Source organism: Silurus aristotelis (genome assembly GCF_946808225.1).
Source record: "Silurus aristotelis genome assembly, chromosome: 24".
Classification (NCBI taxonomy): Eukaryota; Metazoa; Chordata; class Actinopteri; order Siluriformes; family Siluridae; genus Silurus; species Silurus aristotelis.
Window position 1 is genome coordinate 15531642 of NC_139597.1, and position 6132 is coordinate 15537773.

Below are 6132 nucleotides of genomic sequence, written 5' to 3' on the forward strand. Positions count from 1 at the left end.
GACCGAACGTTCAGGAACGTTAGGAATAAAATTTTAAACTATGTATTCTCTAACAAATTTCATAAAAAATTGACACAATGTCTTGACGAATTCACCAAGGTACCAAAATTAGCTGATTTCAGCAACTTGTCTTAGAACGTAAGCGAGTTCACCTGGGGTCCACTGTACACTGAATACTTTTGGGTCCAGAAATCTAAATTTCATTTAATCAGAATCATTTCATTGCTAAATATCATGGGTTGCATGCACAAGGAGTCTGTCATAGTGTGCAGGTGCTATAAAATATCAAGCACGATTAAAAAAACTAGGAAAATAAAATAAAGAAAGGAAAAGACAATAACTATATAGTTTGTGCAATGTATCTACAGTGAGGTCAGGAAGGCAGTGCAATGATCATTTTCCCCAAATAAGTCCAAGGTACAGGGTTGCAATATATAGCAGTCGTTGTTAATTGTGTTAATGTAGCACATTTGTAATGACAATGTGGGTTTTACATGATTGTAACGTTATTGTTTATAAAAGCGGGTTGGAGATGATGGTGGGTCCTTCGTGTTTTTGATGAGGTTTGTTGCAGATGGAAGGTTTTTTGTGGCGTGAGGTTTTGGTCCTGATGGTCTGCAGCCTCCTGCCAGAGAGAAGTGATTTAAAAAGTCTGTGTCCAGGGTGAAAGGGGTCAACCACTATCCTAGTTGGATTCAGGGCTTCAGGGTCCTTAAGGTGTAAATGTCCTGCAGAGGTAGAAGATTGCAGCCAATCACCTTCTCAGCAGAGTGGAGGCTCAGTGCAGTCTGCTTTTGTCTATAGCAGACAATGGCAGCAGTATATCAGATGGTGATTGAGGAAGTGAGTATGGATTTAATGATGGAGGTGTGGAAGTGCACCATAATTTTCTTTGGTAGGATGAGCTTCTTTAGATGTCACTGCAAGTCCAACCTCAACTTCCAATGAGGCCCTGAGAGATGATGGTTCCCAGGAAGTAGAAGTGGTCGATTTTGATTGCGTTGAGCTGCAGGATGTTCTGACTCCACAAGGCCATCAGATGGTTGACTTCCCACCTATAGGCAGACTCATCCCCTTCAGAGATTAGCCCAATGAGGGTGGATATCAGTATCTCACGAAAGTAAATACACCATTAACATTTAAACCATTGTAGTAGATCTTCTCAAGGTACAATACTATAGAAATTGGATATATTTTACCATTGTAATCCATCACTGCTTTAATCCTTCTGGGCATAGAATTCACCAGAGCTGCACAGGTTGTTACTGGGATCCTCTTCCACTCCTCCACAATGACATCACGGAGCTGCTGGAAGTTAGAGACATGGTGCTTCTCCACCTTCCGCTTAAGGATGCCCCACAGATGCTCACACCATTACCTTCACCTTCAGCGTCCTCAGCAAAGCAGTTGTCATATTGGCGATGTGTTTGGGTTCATTATTATGTTGGAAAACTGCCTTTAAGCCCAGTTTCTGAAGAGAGGGCATAATTTTCTGCTTCAGAATGTCACAGTACCAGCAACTGTCATGCAGCCCCAGACCATGTTGCTGCCACCACCCTGCTTGACTGTAGGAGAGACACCATTTTCTTGGTGCTCCTCACCAGGGTGTCAACACACATGCTGGCCACCATCAAACAAATGTATCTTAGTCTCATCAGACCACAGGACATGGTTCCAGTAATTCATGCTCTTGGGCAGGGTGTGTACAGCAAACTGTTTGTGGGTTTTCTTGTGAGCCAGTTTCAGATGAGGCTTCCTTCTGGGATGACGGCCATGCAAACCGACTTGTTGCAGTGTTCGGCGTACGGTCTGAACAGTTACAAGTGGACCTTCCCCTTCTGTAATCTCTTTTTAATTACTTTTGTAAGATACTGTAAGTAGCTTTACAGACTGGTGTTTGTATTCAATTTCAATTAAGTTCAGTATATTAGTATAACACTTTTACCAATGGGCATTGTCCCATCTGTAAAGCAGCTTTACAAAGATAAAAAGGTTATAAAATGTGAATTTCATGATATTTAAATGTAGAGGCATTAAACAAATATGTCGCATTTTCCAGGGTACACATTTTGGAAAAGTGTAAAAAAGTATGGAGTTTGATTTGTGATTTCCAGGTCTGGATTATTATGGAAAAAAAGAACACTGAGTATCGAAAAATATTTGTGTTTCCATGCTATTGCCCTATTCTTTTTTTTCAAAAATATAAAATTACGAATTTGTAGAAATATTTAGAATTTATCGAAGGCTACCATAATCTGGATAAATTCTCGCTCTGGATCTACACTTTCATTTTCAATCGTTTCCCTAAAGCTGCTCATCCACACTGAAACGTCTGAAAAAACGCTTGCGTCCCTTTACTGCACAGGAGCAAAACATAATACGCTTCGTCTTATTTTGCTAATGACAGAAGAAATGCGCCGTCCACTGTTTTCTCGGCCCGCACTGTGACGCGAAAACGCCATTTTCACATGGATTTACTTTGGAGGGCGTTTTCAAAAAGCTACGTTTTTACGTTGACTGAAAACTGCGTCTCGGTGTGGACGGAAGGCTGAAACGGAAAGAAAATGCACTTTTTCAAACAAAAACTTAATGTTAATGTGGACACGAGTTAGGAACGCAGACTCAGCACTGACATTTGATCTTGGAATTGTCATGGAAAGTTCTATGGGCTGCCATATACAACCAAATCAGAAGCAGAAGGAAAAAGAACAATAAGGCCATTCCATTACTTTTAGTCGTGACTGTTGGCGAAAATGTCGCTTACACCTTTGGCCTGGACGAAATGCGTTCACCACATTGACATTAACTCTGATGCCCAATGATTTCGCGGATGCTTTGTAATGTTTTATTCTTTACGCATTGGAACTCGCCAGGGAGATTTTTGTTTGTATGGTGGTTACTTTCAACATGGAGAACATCGCAGGATGCAGATCACTGAGCATTAATTTGCCTGGAGGACTTGCTATGCACACTCTTTATGAACACCTGTACACTTGCTCATCTATGCAGTTACTGTATCTAATCAGGTGGCAACCGAATAGCTGAAAAGCATTCTGATGCTGAGATATGATTGGCTGATTAGATAACTCTATAAAGGAGCAAGTTTTCTTTTAAGTGGTAAGTGATTTTGTGTGAGTGTGTGTGTGTGTGTGTGTGTGTGTGTGTGTGTGTGTGTGTGTGTGTGTGTGTGTGTGTGTGAGTTGCAGGACCTGGAAAGAAGCACTCAATAATTATATGATGATTATAGTTTTTCTAGTTAGAAGCCATATACAGTACATGTCTAGGGTCTAAACAGACCACTAACTAACATGGCAGCATATTGAATTTGCTGCTGGCTCAAAATTTGCTTACTTCATCAGGTTGAAAATGGGCTGTAATAACTGCAACATTTGTCACGGGAACACAGTAAAGCTCTTCCCATATCCACACATGTTCATAGTCCTTTTCTTTTAATAACGGTTCCCATTCCAGCCGATCGGCAGTAATTACGTACTTTAAGTTTTAAGCCGGTGCAGACCTAAAACCCCAGTGTGCAACATGCTGGTTAATGTTTTAATGCTTTGTTTAAGATCATTGTATATCAGTAAAACGTCGAAACCGATTCCGCAGTATTCTTGGCAATGCATTCAGATTAAAAGCTGATCTATTTTAGGTTGATTGAATCATTGTTTGGTTTTTTTGGATACAAGTTACACTGTCGGCATCGTGTACTTTAATTCCTCCGATGCTTTTTATCATCCTGCTGCTTTGACAGTAAACCCAGTAGGACGTCTTACTTTTAAATGAGTTACTGTGTACACAAGTATTTACTTTAATCAACAGAGAGGCATTTGCTCTTCTAAATCTAGAACCCTGCTCACTGCTTTGGTTGTTTTAAGGCATGGGGGTTGAAACGGCATCATTCCAAGCTCCAGTTTACAACTTCCTAGATAAAACAAATGCGGCATTTACAACCGTCGGGTCTCTCCGTCCTCGAATTGGACACCGAGCGCTTGATTAATCAGATCAGGAAGGTTGGAGCTATTGCAGGACTCCGTCTCGTCGTATCGAAGTCAGTGACAGAAGAGAGCGCGAGTAGTTTTAAAGACTCTGAACATTTCTTGCCCACACACCTTTCATGGTGAGATATCCAGGAGATTTCCGCGGAGTCATTCCGCCAAGGTCCTCAAAGAAGCTCGGTGGGGTCACCGTTATCAGTTTCAGCAGTGCCTTCTCTCAGCACGTTTATCCTTCCCTTTGTTTTTCTCAACTAATAGTAGGACACTCTCTATTTGGAACACAAACAGTCGTGCAGAAGCGCAGTATTGACCGAAACGTGGCTTTTAAAGGATTGGATATAATCAGAAGAACTCTCCACACGTGGGCAAAATTAAGCAGCAAAACAAATTACCCAGTGGTCCTGCGTGATATTGTGCAGTATTGTGTGCGCTTCGGTTTTTAAGTATTAAATTAATATCATGAAAACGCTGAACTTGCTTTCAAATAAGCCGCAAGCCTTTAGTCAAACCGCTCAACTGTTACGCTGTTCGGCTTCGACCTTTTATCACAAAATCTACAAAATAATTTCATATCTTCAATCCACAGTCTTAAAGAACGGTGATCAGTATGGGGTTGTATTCTGTAATTTTGTAACAAATTTACAGTAAATGACTTTCTTTCGGCTTCTCCCATTAGGGGTCGCCACAGCGGATGATCCGCATGTTTGATTTGGCACGTTTTTTTTATTTTTTACGCTGGATGCCCTTCCTAATGCAACCCTCCCCATTTATCCGGGCTTGGGACCGGCACTAAGAGTGCACTGGCTTGTGCAACCCTAATGGCTGGGGTTGGTTTCCTGACCGGGGATCGAACCCGGGCCGCAGCGGTGAGAGCGCCGCATCCTAACCACTAGAGGACCAACAAATTTACAGTAAATAATTTAGCAAAACGGAGCAATTTATAGTACCGTGATGTCTGAACCGTACAGTATATATGTATGTGGCAGTGGGCGGAGTGTAAGCGAGCGGAGGGTGGTGTATACGCTGCTGCGTTCGCCTGCCACGCTAAATATCTTTGTACAATTTTGGCTATTGTAAGATAAAATAATCGCAAGGCGATCCATCGTAACACGGGGACCATCTGTAAAGTTTCCGTTTCTGAAAAATTATTTTATGTCAGAATCATTTTCACGAGCTGTTTTGGGTTTATACGTGCGATTTGTTTGATTTTTGTTTAAAAAAATTTGCCGCTCTTCAACTTGCTAATTTTTGATAGATTCTATTTTTCCTCTATACTGAGCATCTATACACATTAAGACCGTGTCCCATCGAAACATCATTCTTGCCCACAGTTGTGCTAACTAGCTTTTAAGCACTTACGCACTCATGGTTAGATGCTAACTGCATTCGGTGGCTCTGTACATGAACTCTGCACAATGACAATAAAGTTGATTCTAATCGTTGCTCTTTTCAATGGAAACAGTTGTTCAAACACAAGAACAACTGTTTTTATAGAAAAGAGCAACGATTAGATTCAACTTTATTGTCATTGTGCAGAGTTCATGTACAGAGCCACCGAATGCAGTTAGCATCTAACCATGAGTGCGTAAGTGGCCAATTTACAATAAATAGCAATGAATGAGGGTGTGGGTCCGTATGCACAGAGGTGAGTGATTAATGAGCAGAAGGTGCAGTAGGTAGGTGATAAGATATGATCTATATAGTAATATCTATTAATCAGGCATAACATTATGAGCGGTGAAGTGAATAACACTGATTATCTCTTCAGCATGGCACCTGTTAGTGGGTGGGAGATATTTATTAGGCAGCAATCGAACATTTTGTCCTCAATGTTGATGTTAGAAGCAGGAAAAATGGTAGTGCGACGACTACACAACTGGGTCAGAGCGTCTCCTGTGTCCTGTGGGCTGTTCCCAGTCTGCAGTGGTCAGTGTCTATCAGAAGTGGTCCAAGGAAGTAACAGTGGTGAACCGGCGACAGGGTGATGGGCAGCCGAGGATCATTGATGCATGTGGGGAACAGACGAGGTCCTGAAGCATAAACTGCTGAAGAAGTTAATGCTGTTGATGCTCGACAGGTCAGGACTGTTTTAGCAGCAAAAGGGGGATTAATTCGATATTAGGCAGGTGGTCAT

At 41.6% G+C, this 6132-nt stretch overlaps 1 protein-coding gene across 23 annotated transcripts in view; it reads left to right on the forward strand.

Moving 5' to 3' along the window:
- plekha5 (pleckstrin homology domain containing, family A member 5) overlaps positions 1–6132 on the forward strand; it is a 125663-nt gene that overhangs the window by 20038 nt on the left and 99493 nt on the right. The window lies entirely within an intron of this gene.